This window comes from Nicotiana tabacum, unplaced genomic scaffold, assembly GCF_000715075.1.
Source record: "Nicotiana tabacum cultivar K326 unplaced genomic scaffold, ASM71507v2 Un00089, whole genome shotgun sequence".
In the NCBI taxonomy this organism is placed as follows: Eukaryota; Viridiplantae; Streptophyta; class Magnoliopsida; order Solanales; family Solanaceae; genus Nicotiana; species Nicotiana tabacum.
The window spans coordinates 211,866-231,207 of record NW_027438327.1 but is presented as its reverse complement, the minus strand read 5'-3'; positions in this window follow the sequence as shown (position 1 = coordinate 231,207).

Sequence of the window (19,342 nt, the reverse complement as noted above, 5' to 3'; positions counted from 1 at the left end):
GGACCGACACCGCCTACTACACAGAGCCTCATATGGTGCCATATGAATATTGGACTGATAACTGTTGTTGTAGGCAAACTCCGCAAGTGGAAAAAACTGATCCCAAGAACCTCCAAACTCCATCACACATTCACGGAGCATATACTCAAGAATCTGAATAGTGCGCTTGGACTGCCCGTCCGTCTGAGGGTGAAAAGTTGTGCTCAACTCTACCCGAGTACCCAACTCTTGTTGTACGACTCTCCAGAATCGCGATGTAAACTGTGTGCCCCGGTCAGAGATGATAGATACCGGTACGCGATGAAGTCTGACAATCTCCCGAATGTAAATTCGAGCCAACTACTCCGGAAGAATAGGTAGTCATCACAGGAACGAAATGAGCTGACTTGGTCAGCCTGTCCACAATCACCCAAACTGCATCAAACTTTTGCTGAGTCCATGGGAGTCCAACAACAAAGTCCATGGTGATCTGCTCCCATTTCCACTCCAGAATCTCTATCTTCTGAAACAACCCACCCGGTCGCTGGTGCTCATACTTCATCTGCTGGCAATCTAGACATCTAGCCACAACTCTACTCTGTCCTTCTTCATCCTTCTCCATCAATAATGCTTCCTCAGGTCCTGATATATCTTCGCGGTACCCGGATGAATGAAGTACCGTGAGCTGTGAGCCTCCTGGAGAATCAACTCACGCAACCCATCCACATTGGGCACACATAACCTGTCCTGCATCCTCAATGCACCATCCTCCCCAATAGTGACCTCCTTAGCATCACCGTGCTGGACCGTGTCCTTGAGGATAAGCAGATGGGGGTCATCATACTGACGCTCCCTGATACGATCATAAAGAGAAGACCGAGAGACCACACAAGCCAATACTTGACTCGGCTTAAAAATATCCTATCTCACAAATTGGTTGGCTAAGGCCTGAACATCCAATGCCATAGGCCTCTCTGATGCTGGTAGATATGCTAAACTCCCCAAACTCTCTGCCTGGTGACTCAAAGCATCGGCCACCACATTGGCCTTCCCCGGGTGGTATAAAATGGTGATGTCATAATCCTTAAGCAGCTCTAACCACCTCCTCTGACGCAAATTAAGATCTTTCTACTTGAACAGATGCTGCAAACTCCGGTGATCAGTGTTGATCTCACAAGGAACACCGTACAAATAGTGCCTCCAAATCCTCAAGGCATGAACAATAGCTGCTAGCTCAAGGTCGTGGACAAGATAGTTCTTTTCATGTACCTTCAACCGTCTGGACGCGTAGGCAATCACCCTACGGTCCTGCATCAACACCGCGTCGAGGCCAACTCGCGACGCATCACAATAAACTGTATAAGACCCAGAACCTGTAGGCGATACCAATACTAGGGTTGTAGTCAAAGTTGTCTTGAGATTCTGAAAGCTCTCCTCACACTCTTCTGTCCACCTGAATGGAGCACCCTTCTCGGTCAGCCTAGTCATAGGTGCTGCAATAGAGGAAAATCTCTCTACAAAGCGACGGTAATATCCTGCCAAACCAAGGAAACTGCGGATCTCCCTAGCTGATGATAGTCTAGGCCAACTCTGCACTGCCTCCGCCTTCTTCGGATCTACCTTGATCCCATCACTAGATACTACGTGGCCCAAGAATGCCACTGAATCAAGCCAGAACTCACACTTAGAAAATTTTGCATATAACTTATTTTCCCTCAAAGTATGAAGCACAGTCCTCAGGTGTTGTTCATGATCCTCCCAAGTCCGGGAATACACTAAATGTCATCAATGAATATGATGACAAAAGAATCAATATAGGGCCGGAACACACTGTGCATCAAGTGCATAAAAGCTGTTGGGGCATAAGACATAACAAGAAACTCATAGTGACCATATCTGGTCCTGAAAGCAATCTTCAGGATATCTGGCTCCCGAATCTTCAACTGATGATAACCTGAACACAAGTCAATCTTGGAAAATACTTTGGCACCCTGTAGTTGATCAAATAGGTCATCAATACGAGGAAAAGGATACATGTTCTTCACTGTGACTTTGTTCAACTAGCGATAATCAATACACATCCGCATAGAACAATCTTTTTTCTTCATAAACAAGATAGGAGCACCCCAAGGTGACACACCGGGCCGCATAAAGCCCTTATCAAGCAACTCCTGCAACTACTCCTCCAACTCCTTCAACTCGGGAGGAGCTATACGGTATGGAGGAATAGAGATGGGTTGAGTGCCCGACAATAAATCAATGCCGAAATCAATATATCTGCCGGGCGGCATGCCCGGAAGATCAGCTGGAAACACATCTGGGAAATCCCTCACTACTGGAACTGACTCAACTGTAGGGGTATCAATACTGACATCTCTCACATAAGCTAAATACGCGTCGTACCCCTTCTCAACCATTCGTTGAGCCTTAAGAAATGAAATAACTCTGCGGGGAGTATACTCTAAGGTACCTCTCCACTCTAATTGCGGTAATCCTGGCATAGCCAGCGTCACGGTCTTAGCGTGACAATCAAGAATAGAATGATGGGGAGACAACCAGTCGATGCCCAAGACAACATCAAAATCTACCATGCTGAGTAATAATAAGTCAGCTCTGGTCTCAAAACCACTAAGAGCAATCAAACACGACCGATACACGTGGTCCACAACAAGAGAATCTCCCACAGGAGTAGACACATAAATATGTGAACTCAAAGAATCCCGAAATACGCCCAAATATGGGGCAAAATAAGAGGACACATATGAATACGTAGAGCCTGGGTCAAATAATACCGATGCATCTTTATGACAGACTGGAACAATAAATGTATTGACAGAGTCATAAGCAACTGCCTTTGTACGAGCCGGAAGAGCATAATACCTGGCCTGGCCTCCCCTTCTAGGGCGACATCGACCTCCCCTACCTCCACCTCGAGCTGGCTCAGTAGGTGGGGCGGTAGCTGGTGCTGGAATCATAGCCTGAGGACCCGGTAGAGCACGTGGTGGCTGAGAAGTCTGTGAAGGTGCAACCCTCCTAAGTCTGGGGCAATCCCTCACCATATGGCGGGTGTCTCCACACTCAAAATAACCCCTCAGAGGGTGTGGCTGCTACGACTGACTCGGGCCAGGTCTGCTAGACTGGCCACTAAAAGCACCCCGAGCAGGAGGCACACTAGATATTGGCGGTGTATAATAAGGCTCCTGGGGCCTAGAAGGGGCTGGAACACCACTGGCAGCTGGAAGAGCTGAATGAACGGGGCAACCCACATAAGCCCTACCATGGCGGGCTGTTGGGGCACGAGCTCCAGAATAAGAACCAGTCTCTCGAGACCTCTTGGCCTCTCTCTCCTCTCAGTCCCGGGCAAGCATGACCTCTAATATCCTAGAAATACTCATAACCTGCTGGTAAGGAATATCCATCTCCAGCTCCCTGACCATACTAATCCTGATACTGGGGTGGAGTCCCTCAATAAATTGTCAAACCCTATCTCGAATTGTGGCAACCAAGGCCGGTTCATGTCGGGCCAAATCATTGAAGCGGACTACATACTCTGACACAGTCATAGCACCCTGGCGCAACTGCTCAAACTCTGCGCGCCATGAGTCCCTGAGGCTCTGAGGGACATACTCTCTCAAAAACATGTCCGAGAACTGAGTCCATGTAAGTGAATCTGCCTCATCCGGACTACTCAACTCATAAGCACGCCACCACTGATAGGCTACTTCTCTAAGCTGGAAGGTGGTAAAAGAAACCCACTCATCTCCGCTACGCCCATAGTACGGAGAATATGATGACACTCCTCCAGAAAATCCTGAGCATCATCTGTAGCCAATCCGCCAAAGGTAGGTGGGTGGTACTTCTGGTACCTCTCAAGTCTGAGATGCTACACCTCAAAAGAGGTTGTCCAAGTCTCATGCTGAACCGGGGCTACCGGTGGCATAGGAATGAACTCTGGGGCCTGATCAACCTGGACCTTCTACTCAAGAGTGTGGGCTACGGGAGTCTGTGCCCCTCCCCCGGCCTGAGATGTGGCGGGAGCTAACGGAATCAATCCAGCTTGAGCTAAGATGCTGAACATGCTCACGAACTGGGCTAGAGTCTCCTGGAGAGCTGGTGCAGCAATATGAACCTCCGGTGCCTGCCCTCCAACTGGATTTGGTGGGGGCTCCTCTGTCGCAGCTCGCGCGGGTGCTCTGGCTGCATCGCGTGGCCGTGCTCTACCCCGGCCCCAGCCTCTGGCGGCTCTATCAGGGGGTGCGGGTGCCTGGTCGTCATATCCTCCGGTACCGGTCCTCACCATCTGCGAGAAAGAATAGAATAGAGAATTTTTAGAATTTGATGCCAATAACTCGCACAACAAGGAATCAAAGAAGTATGTTTGTTCCCAATAGTTCCATAGCCTCCCGAAGATAAGTACAGACGTCTCCGTATCGATCCGCGAGACTCTAATAAACCAGCTTGTGACTTATGACTCCTATGAACCTAGAGCTCTGATACCAAATTGTCATGACCCAATATCTCCCTCTGTGAACCGTCGTGACGTCACCTAGTCTTTACGACTAGGTAAGCCTAACACTTTGCGGAAATGAAAAAACAAACACGAACATTAACTATTAATAGTAACAAATATCTAATAAGCAACTGAATGCCACTCGGCACATACAATTAACACCTCTGAAAATGTACAAAACAATTTTCCAAAACCCGGAATACCGTAAGTCACAAGCCACTAAGAAGTCTTAATCGTTCTATACATCATTTCTATAGAAAGAAGGAAAAAATAAACATAGGGGGATAGAGGGGGACTACGAGGATCTACAGGTGCGAGCAGATGTACCTTGAAGTCTCCAATAAGAAGCAGTGACTGTAACTAGTGATGAGGCTGGTAAGATGAACCTGGATCTGCAAACGAAAACATGTACAGGAAAGGGCGTGAGTACACCACAACGATACCCAGTAAGTGCCAAGCCTAACCTCGGCCGAGTAGTGACGAGATCAGGTCACGGCCCTACTGGTCTAAATATAATGAAATATCGCAGTAAAAATAAATACGAAAATCTAACAGGAATAGAATATTTCAAAGACAACAGCTCAGAACACAGTGATAACAACAAGGGATCTCCTGAGATACCGTCTCGTAGTCCCAAACGTAAATATGTAGGGGATCTCCCGGAATACTATTCCGTAGTTCCAAAATAAATATACAAAATAGGGGGATCTCCCGGAATACCGTTTCGTAGTCCCAAAGTAAATATGCAGTACAGGGGGATCTCCCGGAATACCGTTCCGTAGTCCCAAAGTAAATATGCAGCGCAACCAACCGAAATAACAATTACAACAAGAAATCCTAAGTTTAGACTAAGTTCAAGTTAAGGAAAGCAAGTAATTTCACTAAACATGCGGCACAAAGTTCAAATAGGCAATAAACAAGTAGGCATGCTATTCTAGTCTAAACAAGATAGTTACATATGCTAGTGTGTTTCAAATAAGGAGAAAACAAGTTATGACATAGTGAAAAATGGAGTTTTACATAAAATAGCCCGTGTACGTACTCGTCACCTCACGTACACCGCGCTCACATATCAAACAAACCAAATCCTAAGGGGAGTTTCCCCCACACAAAGTTAGGCAAGCTACTTACCTCGAACCAAGCTCAAATTAATCCGTCAAAATGCTCTTTCCATGAATATCCGACTCATAATGGCTCAAATCTAGCCAAAACCAATTACATAACATAAATATAACTACAAGAAACTAATCTAGCTAACGAAATCAAAGCTAAGGCAAGAAATTAGAAAAAGCCCAAAAGGCATCCCCGGGCCCACGTCTCAGAATCGGGTAAAAGTTACAAAATACGAACACCCATTCACTCACGAGTCTAACCATACCAAATTCACTCAAATCCGATACCAAAATCTCGATCAAAACTCCAAAATTTGGTCTAAGAACTCTTCTCAATGTTTCCCAATCTTTCACCCCAAATCCAAAATTAAATGATAAAATTAATGATAGATTAGTAGGTTATAACCAAAATCAAGTTAAGAATTATTACCCAATTGATATCTCTGAAAATCCCTCAAACTCTTGTCCAAATCCGAGCTCCCAAACTCAAGTTTTGATAAAAATGGCTAACCCTCGATATTGAAATGTTTAAGTACTGCCCAGGTAAATCCTTCTTCGCGAACGCGGTCAAAGCCTCGCGTTCGCGAAGCGCAAGCTGCTTCAAACCAAAAATAAACTTATCGCGAACGCGATGCACCAGTCGCGAACGCGAAGCTCAACTAGCCTGACCCTACGCGAACGCGGGACACTCATCGCGAACGCGTAGGCTATCATCCCTGGAACCTATCTGAATGTTGACTCTAAGCGAATGTGAGGTCCTTATCGCGAACGCGTAGCCTTAGTGTTCCATACCTTCGTGAACGCGGGAACGACGTCGGGAACACAAAGAACAACTCAGATGCCTTTCCCAGATGCTCTATGTGATCGCGAGACCTCTCTCGTGAACGCGATGTAGGATTATCTGCTAACAAAAATACCAGAAATATGCTATCTTCCAAGTCCAAAAACTAGTCCGTTAAGCACCGGAAACTTACCCGAGGCCCCCGGGACCTCAACCAAACATACCAACCAATCTTAAAACACCATACAAACTTAGTTGATCCCTCAAGTCGCATCAAACAACACTAAAATCACAAATCACCCTCCAATTCAAACTTAAAGAAACTTGAAACTTTCAAATTCGACAACCGATGCCGAAACTAACCAAACCACGTCCGATTGACCTCAAATTTTGAACACAAGTCATAATCAACACTACGGACCTACTCCAACTTCTAGAATTTGAATCCAACCCCGATATCAAAAATTCCACTACCGATCCAAAACTCCATAAATTCAACTTTTGCCATTTCAAGCCTAAATGAGCTACAGACCTCCAAAACACAATCCGGACACGTTCCTAAGCCCAAAATCACCCAACGGAGCTAACGGAATCGATGAAACTCCATTCTGGAGTCGTCTTCACACAGTTTTGACTACGGTCCGAATCCTAAACTTAAGCTTTCCGTTTTGGGACTAAGTGTCCCAAAACACTCCAAAACTCAAAACGAAACCTCCCGGCAAGTCACAATAGCAGAAAATAGATATGGGGAAATCAGTTAATAGGGGATCGGAGCTATAAATCTCAAGACGACCGGCCGGATCGTCACAAGAATGAAACAGAAACTAGATAGAAGGTGACTCTGAGGCATGTTAACGTCGACATGTATACCTTGTAGTCTCCTACCCAGGCTCACTCACGGATGCCTAGGCTGATATGAAGTATCTAGATCTGCACAAAAAGATGTGCAGAAGTGTAGTATGAGTACACCACAACGGTACCCAATAAGTATCAAGCCTAACCTCGGTAGAGTAGTGACGAAGTCAGGTCAAGACAACTACTGGAATAAATAAGAAACTGAAAAGTTACAGTATAGTATAATAATAGGAACAATGGAAATGATGTAATGAAGAAATATAACAAGAATAGCTACACTAAAATTAAAGGCAATTAAGACACCACAGAAGAAACACATAATAAGAATGCCAAGGAAACGATGCAAACAAAACACAAGTGATGTAAATGAAAGGTATCAACAAGAATCACTACCGAAGTACCGCCCCGTAGTCTCATTTCACAAATCAAATCACATTTTTTTCTTATACCACTGTGGGAGCCTTGCGTTTAGTTTTGAAAATCATTTTCCCAAAATAGTTATCCGCGTTTTAGCCCACCTTATCACACTGCGTTACTTCAAGTAGTTTCCCTACTAGCAACACGCGTATCAAGCCCACCTTATCTCACCGCATGCATATTAACCCCAATCTGTATACCACCGCATGCGTATCAATATCACAACATATTACAAATCGCACCTCAAGTTCCCAAAATGACAACTTGCCAAAGAAGTCAACAACAATAATGTTTCCGCAATAAATAGTCCATGGCTCAACCATAACATGTACAAGAGTCTCAATAGCAACCGTAAGTAAATATCTCAACAAGAATGGTATTTAGATACATTACAACTTTACCTCAATGTGAATCACGACTTTTATAACTTCAACATCATAAATCAACAATAAGATATTCCAGAAATAACAACTTCAAGTAAGGTAACTCATTAGTTAAATAGTTAACAAGGAAATGATAGAAAAATAACTTCAACTAAGCATGTAAAGGCAAATAACAAGTAAGAGATGAGACAACTATTTACAATGTCAAGTAATTCACGTAAGGATAGATTAACTATAATGAAGATAACATGTTATGGCAATTCAATTGAAGGCATGTAAAGAATCTACACAACTTTAACTGGTCACTTACCACATTTAGTCCGTGTACCCACTCATCACCTTGCGTACACGGCCTTCACGTATCACAATTAACATAAAACAACACCAATCCTAAGGTGTAATTCCCCCACACAAACTTAGGCAAGACACTTACCTCAAAACACGCTAACTCAATCTGCTAGTAAGCCTTTCCCGTGAATATCCAACTTCGAACTGCTCAAATCTAGTCAAAATAACTTTATACCATAAATACAAACCATAGGAAACTATTCCGAATAATAAAGTTGCAATCTTTAAAGAAAATCCAAAAGTCAACTCAAAACGTCAACCTCGGGCCCGCATCTCGGAACCCGACAAAACTTACAAAATTCTAACATCCATTCGATAACGAGTCCAACCATACTAAAATTACTCAATTCCGATCTCGAATCGACCTTCAAATACTCAAATTATAGTCTATGAAGCTTTCACAAATTTTCCCAACTTTTCTAACCCTAAACACTAATTAAATGGTAAAACTAATGATGGGTTCATGTAAAATAATCAAATCCGAGTTAAAATCACTTACCTCAATCAAGGCCTTGAAAATCTCTTCAAAAATCGCCCAAAACCAAGGTCTCTAGCTCAAAAGATAAAAAATGGAACAAAACCCTTGATTTGGAAATTAAATGATGCTGCCCAGTTATTGCCTTTCGTGATCGCGGACAATCACTCGCGATCGCGGAGAACAAATCTTCCCAAGCTCACAAAACCTCCCTCACGATCGTGTGAAGCCAGTTGTGAACGTGATGACCAGTTTACTCAACTTATGTGATCACGTCCCAGGCTACGCGATCGCGAAGAACATCGCGTGCCTCAGCCCCAGCCTCTCTTTCCTTATACGCAAACGCGGTCTGACTCACGCGTTCACGATGCACAAGCTCCTTAACCTTCACGATCACACCCCTTACTTTGAGAACGTGAAGAGTAAAATTCCATCAGTCCCTAGGGACTCTACGAGATCGCATAGAAGGAAACCATAACAGGAAAAACCAGCAGTCCTCTTTCAAGAACAAATGGTCGGAACTCAATCCGAAACACGCCCGGGGGCCTCGGGACCCCGTCTGAACATACCAACAAGTCCTATAATATGATACGAACTCGCTAAAAGTCTCCAATCACATCAAACAATACCAAAACCATGAATCACACATCGATTCAAGCCTAATGAACTTATGAACTTCTAACTTTTAAAACTAATGCTGAAACATACAAAACCAACTCTGATTGACCTCCAATTTTGCACACAAGTCATAATTGACACAATGGACCTATTCCAACTTCCAGAACCAAAATCCGAACTCGATATCAATAAAGGAAACTCTCGGCCAAACTTCTCAATCTTCTAAACCTTCAACTTTCCAACTTTCGTCAATTCAAGCAAAAACGATCTACGAACCTCCAAATCAATATATGGACACACTCCTAAGTCCAAAATCACCAGACGGAGCTATCAGAACTGTCAAAACTCCATTTCGGAGTCGTCTACACTAAAGTCAAACTCCGGTCAACTCTTTCAACTTCAACTTCCAACTTGGGGGCTAAGTGTCCCATTTCACTCCAAAACTCACCCGAAATCAATACCAACTACCCCGGCAAGTCACATAACCACAATATAACATAGAGGAGGCAATAAATAGGGGAACGAGGCAAAAATACTCAAAACAACCGGCCGGGTCGTTACATATTTACTCTCTTCCTCACAAGAAAGTATAAATGCAATTGCACGGCATCACCCTTCGTGCTTTAACCTCACGTTCACTCAAGCAAAAATATCAATATGCAACAATGCATGGCAACACCCTTCATGTTTTTCACTCTTCCTCATCAAACAATTACAATAATACAATACCAAGTAAGATAAGAAGCAATTCATAACCAATAACGACATCTGAATATGACTCATCATGTGAGGTTCTTTCAACATTAGTGTCAACAACCAACCAACAACATCCACGTTCTTATCACCCAATAACACAACATTCTCAATATATGAAATAACATGAAAGCGAATAATTAAAGAGTTAACAATCTATCTATGGCATGGAAGACTTAATACACAGAATAATATGGTACAAGTAAGGAAAATTTCACTTGCATATACACTCGCCACCTTGTATATACACCGCCCCCAACATATAATTCACATACCAAATAGACTCAATTATATCTTATTTCCCTCAAATCAAGATTAACCAAGATACTTACCTCTTCCGCAACCAAATCAACACTCAATCACGGCCTTGCCTTTCGAACAAGCCTCCAAACCAACCAAATCTAGCCAATTATCAATCAAACAATCCAAAATAAGCTTTAGAAACTACCCACGAATGAAAAAGGTTCAATTTTGATTATTTTTTAAAAACGTCAACAGAAGTCAACTCCGGCCTTGCTTGGTCGAAATCTGAGATTCGGATCAAAATGCGATTACCCATTCACTCCCGAGCCCGATTATGTGATTTATTTCAAAATTCGACCTCAATTTGAGGTCTAAATCTCAATTTTGTAAAATTCTCAAATTCTACCTAAAATGTTTAATTTCTACCATGAAATTCATAGATTTGATGTTAAACATTCATGAAAAGTAGCTGAAATTGATTGAAAATTAGTTAAAGATGCTTACCAATGAATTTGGGGAGAAAAAGTTCTTCAAAAATCGTCTCTAGAGAGCTTAGGGTTGAAAAAAGGTGTAAAATGAGATAAGTCCTAATTTCCCAATCCTTTATCCAGCTGCATATGTCGTAATTGCGATGTTTGCAAATACAAAACACAGATCGCAAATGTGATCAGTGCATCAGACATCCAAAAGTCACAAATGCGACATAACCCTCGCATTTGCGAAGCTCCCCGCCATCGAAAATGTGGTGCATGCTTCGCATTTGCAAAGCAGTCCAAAACATCTCAGTCATCGCAAAAGTGACAACTGGCTCGCAAATGCAAACATTTTATTGCAAAAGCGATACCCAGTCCCATGTTCCTATTTCGTAAATGCGAGCGGTCACTCGCAAAAGTGAGGCTTGCATTTGCAAGCAGTACCTCGCAAATGTGAGATCTGCAGGTTGGCACCAATCTCAGTTGTGCATCAGCTATTCCAAAACCATCCAAACTCATCTGAAACTTACCTGAAACTCACCTAAACCCCTTGGCCTCCAAACCGAACATGCACACAAGTGTAATAACATCTTATAAAGTTGTTTACTATCTCAAATCATCAAAACAACATCAAATAACAAGAATCGAGCATCAAAATACAAGATTTCCGGTGTGTTTGGTATGAAGAAAAATATTTTTCGGAAAATATTTTCTAATTTTTTAATGTTTGGTTGGTTTAAATATTTTTGGAAAATATGTTTCTCATGAACTCAGTTTCCTCCAATTTGAGGAAAATATTTTCCCTATCAAGAGAAGAGAAAATATTTTTCCAAAACTCTTTTTCATCTTTCCCTACCCTATTCCACATCCCCACCAATCCCACCAAACCTATCCTCACATCTCCACCCACCCTACCCCTACCCCATCCACCCCTACCTCGACCCCCACCACACCCCCACCCCAACCCTGCCCTACCTCCGACCCCATCCTGAATAGAAATATTATTAAGAGTACTTTCTTTTCATATTGTAAATATAGTACTTTCTTTTTCATTTCAACAAAATGACTATTTTTTTTCATGATGTAAAAACTGTATTTTCTTTCATTTCAATAAAAAAAAAGTACTTTCTTTTATGATGTAAAAAGAATATTTTCTTTCATTTCAACAAAATAATGTGGTAAATAGAATTTTCTTTCATTTTAACAATATGATTATTTTTTTTTCATGATGTAGAAAAAGTATTGAGTATTTTCTTTTCATGATGTAGAAAAAATATTTTATTTTATTTCAGTAAAATGAATACTTTCTTTTCATGTTGTAGAAAGAGCACTTCCTTTTTCAACCAAAAAAGAGTTTTTTTTTAATTATGGAGCACAAATTTTAACGTTATTTTTGCATGAAAAAAGTAAAGCAACACACTAGTTCCTTTGGGTTTGGGTAAATTTTTAAAAAAATAATTAAATTCTTGAAGAAAATAGAGTCTTGAAAATGTTGGCTATTTGAGGTGGAAGGGGGGGAGGTAAAGCACAGGAAACATGGAAATTTGGGGGAAGGAGGGTGCGAAGAGTAGCATAAAAAATTATTTTCCTAAAAAGAAATTTTCTATTCTCGAACCAAACACTAAAAAATATTTTATGAAAAACAAATTTCACTCACCAACCAAACAAGAGAAAATAAGTGATAAAACCATTCATTTTCTAGGAAAATATTTTATATGGAAAATATTTTCATACCAAACACACCCTTCAACTTAAAAACTCAAAACTTTCCAACTTTCACATAATGCGTCGAAATGCGCTCGGGTCACCCGGACCCCAATCAAACGTGCGTACAAGTCCAAAAATATCACACGAACCTATCGGAATCGTCAAAATACGGATCTTAGGTCGTTTACCAAAAATATTGACCATGATCAACTCTAACCTTATTTTAAGTCAAAAATCATATTTTCTTCAAAATGTCACATAAAACGCTTTCCGAAAAGCGACACGGACAACGCATGCAAATCAATAAGCATTAACTGAAGCTATAAGAGGTCTCGAAACAGGGATAGTAAGGCTAGTACTAAAAACGAACTATCGGGTCGTCACATTCTCCACCTCTAAAAGAAACGTTCATCCTTGAACGGGCATAGAAAAGTACCTGGATTGGTAAAAAGGTGGGGTATCTACTCCACATATCGGACTCGGACTCCCACGTAGCCTCCTTAATCGGCTTGACCTCTCCATTGCACTTTCACATTAGGAAACCTCTTAGATCTCAACTTACGAACCTATCGGTCTGGAATAGCCACCGGCTCTTCCTCATAGGCCAAATTTTCATCAAGTTGTACCGTGCTAAAGTCCAACACATGTGTTCTATCCTCATGGTACTTCCGAAGCATGGAAACGTAAAATACCGGATGTACCCATGCTAGGCTAGGAGGCAATGTAAGCCTATAAGCAACCTTCCCAACTCTCTCCAAGATCTCGAACGTGCCAATAAACCTTGGGTTCAACTTGCCCTTCTTCCCAAACCGTATCATGCCCTTCATAGGTGACACTCAGAGAAGAACCTTCTCACCCACCATGTAAGCCACATCTCGAACCTTTCTATCTGCATAACTCTTTTTCCTGGACTGAGTTGTACGAAGTCACTCCTGAATCACCTTAACCTTCTCCATAGTATCACACACCAAATCAGTGCCCAACAATCTAGCCTCACCGAGCTCAAACTAGCCAATCGGTCAATGACATTGCCTCCCATATAAGGCCTCGTGTGGAGCCATCTAGATGCTGAACTGATAGCTGTTGTTGTAGGCGAACTCTGCCAGAGGTAAAAACTGGTCCCACTGACCCCCAAATTCCATACAGAATGCCTGCAACATGTCCTCCAATATTTGAATAGTGCGCTCGGACTGCCCGTCCATCTGAGGATGAAATGTGGTACTCAGCTCGACCCGCGTGCCCAAATCACACCGCACTGCTCTCCAAAGTGCGATGTGAACTACGTGTCTTGATCAGAAATGATGGAAATAGGCACGCCGTGCAGGCGGATAGTCTCTCGGATGTAAATCTGAGCCAACCGCTCTGAAGAATAAAACTCATCACCGAAATGAAGTGTGTAGACTTAGTCAACCGGTCCACAATAACCCAGACTACGTCATATTTCCTTCAGGTTCGTGGTAAGCCTACCACAAAATCCATAGTGATGCACTGCCATTTCCACTCGGGTATCTCCAATCTCTGAGTCAACCCACCCCGATTTTTTATGCTCGTACTTCACTTCTTGACAATTCAAAAATCGAGAGACATAACTGAAAATATCTTTCTTCATCCTCCGCCACTAATAGTGATGTTTCAAGTCACAATACATCTTCATGACACCTGGGTGAATGGAATAGGCCAAACTGTGAGCCTCTTTAAGGATCAACTCTCTCAACCCATCAACATTCGGAACACAAATCCAACCTTGAAGCCATATAACACCATCATCCCCAATCACAACCTATCTAGCACCACCCCGATGCACCGTGTCTTTAATCACCAACAAGTGAGGATCATCACACTGGTGAGCCTTGGTACGCTCCAATAACAAAGACTGGGCCACAATACAAGCAAGAACCTAACTAGGATCCGAAACATCCAATCTCACAAACAGGTTGGCCAAAGCCTGAACATCCATGGCTAGTGGCCTCTCCTCTACCGGTATATATGCCAAACTACCCATCCTATCTGCCTTCCTTCTCAATGCATCAGCCACTACATTGGCCTTCCCCGGATGATATAATATGGTGATATCATAGTCTTTCAGCAACTCTAACCATCTTCGCTACCTCAAATTAAGGTATTTCTGCTTGAACAGGTGCTTGAGACTCCGATGGTCGGTATAGACCTCACATGGAACATCGTACAAATAGTGCCTCCAAATCTTCAGTGCGTGAACAATTGTTGTCAACTCTAAATCTTGCACAGGGTAATTCTTCTCATGAACCTTCAACTGCCGAGACGCGTAGGCAATCATCCTACCATCCTACATCAACACCGCACAAAGCCCAATACACAGTGTAAGATCCCAAACCTGTAGGCAACACCAACACTGGGGTTGTAGTCAATACAGTCTTGAGCTTCTGAAAGCTCACCTCACACTTGGCGGACCATTTAAAAGAGCACTCTTCTGTGTCAGCATGGTCAATAGAGCTGAGATAGATGAAAACTCATCCACAAACCGGCAATAATAACCTGCCAAACCCAAGAAGCTCCGAATCTCTGTAGCTGAAGTAGGTCAAGGCTAGTTCTGAACTGCCTTAATCTTCTTAGGGTCCACCTTAATGCCCTCAAAAGATACAACATGGCCCAAAACAAAAGCAATTAAGTCCAACTAGAACTCACACTTTGAAAACTTGGCATATAACTAGCGATCCCTCGGAGTCTGAAGTATGATCCGCAGATGTTGCTCATGCTACTCTCGACTGCGGGAGTAAATCAAAATATCATCAATGAAGATAATCATGAAGGAATCCAGATAAGGCTTGAACACCCGATTCATCAAATCTATAAAGGATGTTGGGGCGTTAGTCAAGCCTATGACATAACCAAGAACTGTAGTGACCATATCAAGTCCGAAAAGCTGTCTTAGGGACATCTTATGCCCAAATCAATCTTGGAAAATACCTTGGCGCCCTAAAGCTAGTCAAATAAGTCATCAATCCTCGGCAATGGATACTTGTTCTTGATAGTGACCTTGTTCAACTATCGATAATCTATGCAAATCCGCATTGATCCAACTTTTTTCTTCACAAATAACACAGTGCACCCCAAGGCGAGACACTAGGCCTAATGAATCCCTTATAAAGCAAAATTGCAACTGTTCCTTCAATTCTTTCAACTCAACCGGAGCCATACGGTATGGTGGAATAGAAATGGGTTGAGTGCCCAGAACCAAGTCAATACAAAAGTCGATATCTCTGTTAGGTGGCATGCCCGACAAGTTCGTAGGAAATACCTCTGGGAACTAACATACAACAGGAATCGAATCCATGGAAGGAACCTTTGTACTAAGATCACGGATATAGGCCAAATACGCCAAACACCCCTTCTCGATCATACGTCGAGCCTTCATATATGAAACAACCCTACTAGTAGAATGACCATGGGTCCCTCTCCACTCCAATATAGACAACCCCGGCATAGCTAAAGTCACAGTCTTGGCATGACAATTCAAGATAACATGATATGTGGGCAAACAGTCCATGCCAAGAATAACCTCAAAATCCACCATATCCAACAACATAAGATCAACTACGGTATCATAACCATGAAATGTAAAAACACAAGACCTATACACCCGATCAACTACTATAGAATCTCCAACCGGTGTAAACACAGAAATAGGAATATCGAGAGAATCATGAGGCATACTCAAATGCAAATAAAAATATGAGGGCACATAAGAATAGGTAGAACCCGGATCAAATAACATGGAAGCATATCTATGACAAACTGAGATAGTACCTATAATAACCGCATCAGATGAATCTGCCTCAAGTCTAGCTTGGAACGCATAATAATGGGGTTGAGCCCCACCAATCTGACCTCCACATCTTGGAAGGCGGGCTGCCTAACCCTCGTATCTAGTTGGCTGAGCGGGTAGTGGAGAAACCGATGCCGGAACCATGGCACGAGTACCCTATTGTAGCATGCTGCTCTGTGACCTGGGAAAAAATCTCCCTATGTGCATGGATCTCCTCAAGTATAACAAGCCCTCGGTTGATGTGACTGCTGGACCTAGAACTAACCTTGTCGACCTGAATAACCACCCTGATAACTCTGAATCGGACGTGCACTAACCTGAGTTGAAGGTGCGTTATATGCTAGTTGTTGAGGGTGAGACTTATAGGAACCACGATTGCCCGAAGCACCTGTGTGATACCTAAAGCGTTGACTGAATCGGCCTGGCAGGATGACATCTACTAAATGAACCCCTTCCTCCAGATGAGGCACCACTGAAACCACAAAAATGATGAGGCCTCTTCCCAGATGTCGTCTCGCCATCTCTCTACCCTGAATACAAATTTTTTCGACCCACCTAGCAATCTCTACAACCCGAGTGAAGGAAATATCATCCTCAGTCTCTCTTGACATCTACAACCTGATATCATAAGTGAGGCCATCTATAAATCTCCTCACCCTCTCCCTCTCAGTAGGGTTGAAGATAAATCCATGGCGTGATAGGTTCCCATATATGGTCTCATACTGGGTAACCGTCATGCTACATTGTTATAGGCGCTCAAACTGGCTGAGTAGATCCTCCCTCTGAGTGAAGGGTATGAACTCCTCCAAAAATAGCTATGAGAACTGAGCCTAAGTGAGAGGAGTTGTACCTGCTGGTCTGCCCTGAACATACACCTGCCACCATCTCTTGGCAGAACCCGTCATCTAAAATACTATGAAGTCAACTCCATTGGACTCCACTATACCCATGTTACGTAATACCTCATGGCAACGGTCCAAGAAATCTTGTGGGTACTTAGAAGGTGTACCATTAAAACGAATAGGAAAAGGCTTGGTGAATCGGTCCAACCTCTTAAGCTCTTCGGACGACATCAAAGGTTCCTCCCCAGATTGTGTGGAAATAACAGGCTGAACTGCTCCAACTACTGGAACTACTGAAGTCTGATATTCATGAGCCATCTGCTCTAGTGTGCGCGTAGCGGGAGGCTGGGCTCCTCCCCTAGCCTGAGAGACGGCTGGGACTACAAGAAATACACAGGCCTGGGCCACGCTCTCCATGAGACCGACTAGGCGGACTAGGGTGTCCTGGAGTACTGGGTAGCAATGAACCCCTATGGGACCTGAGCTGGTCCAGCTGGTGCAGTCTGAGCAAGGACCTCCTCCTCTTGCTCGATCTGAGGCTCTACAATATGTGCTGATGCACGTGCTCTAGGCTGAGATCTGCCTCTTCCTCTAGCTCTACCTCGGCCCCGACCTCTACCCCTAGTAGTGGCTGCAGCCTGGGGCTCCGGTCCCTGATCAGTTGTGGATGATGTACGTGTCCTCACCATATGTGATAGAACAAGAATAGAATAATTCAAACTCAGTGATAGAATAAACTCGCACGATAAAGAAAGAAAGAAAGAAAGAAAGAAAGAAGTGAAATTTCCCTAAAGCCTTATAGCCTTTAGAAGATAAATATAGAAGTCTCGGTACCGATCCTCAAGTCTCTACTATGCTTTCTCATGACTCGTGAGACCTAGGCAACCTAGTGCTCTAATACCAACCTATCACGACCTGAGATCCCAACCATGGGGTCTTGATGGAGCCTAACATCCACTTGCTAGGCAAGCCAAGGTTAGCTAGAGAATAAATCAAATTTTAATAATTTAAAAGCAGAATATTAATAATTAATGACTGAAATGCTCTGAATACATAAACAACTCCATAAATAACGCAGTCTATACAGATCCCAGTAATCCAGAGTCACAAGTACATGACGACTAGAATATTACAAATATAGTCTGAAACAAAGTACAATTTCTCAAAATAAGGTAAATAGTAAACTAAATGAGGAAGGGGACTTCAGGGACTGCGAACGCCGTGTAGCTCTACCTCAAGTTTCCTGAACAGATATGATTCGATTAAGCTTCCAGTAGACACCGATGGGGCCAATACCAAAATTTGCAAAAGAAATGCAGAAGTATAATATGAGTACAACCGATCCAATGTACTCAGTAAATGTCGAGCCTAACCCCGAAGAGGTAGTGACTAGGCTAAGACAAGACACCTACTAAAAACTTGTGCGATAGATATATATATATATATATATATATATATATATATATATATATATATATATATATATATATATATATATATAAAAAAGTAACTAAAATAACAAGTAAAGCATCAAAAGCAATAACGGGATAGGGACACATATAAAGGGGCAACAATCGGAACAATAAGAAAGGAACCACCAAGTAAGTCTCTTTCCAAAATAAACAACAAGTGTGCCAAGTTAAACTCGCAATCCAAGTATCAAGTAAAACGATGAGGTCAACAAATTGCACGGCATCACCCTTCATGATTTTACTCTCATCCTTACCATATAATATGAATAAAGCATGCACACGGCATTACCCTTCGTGCTTTTACTCTCGTCCTCACATGATAATGATAATAACAAGTAATTACATGACATCACCCTTCATGCTTTTACTCGCATCCTTACAAGATTATATAAATACAATTGTACGGCATCACCCTTCGTGCTTTAACCTCACGTTCACTCAAGCAAAAATATCAATATGCAAACAATGCACGGTAACACTCTTCGTATTTTTTAAATCTTCCTCACTAAGCAATTACAACAATACAATACCAAGTAAGGTGGGAAGCAATTCAATACCAATAATGACAT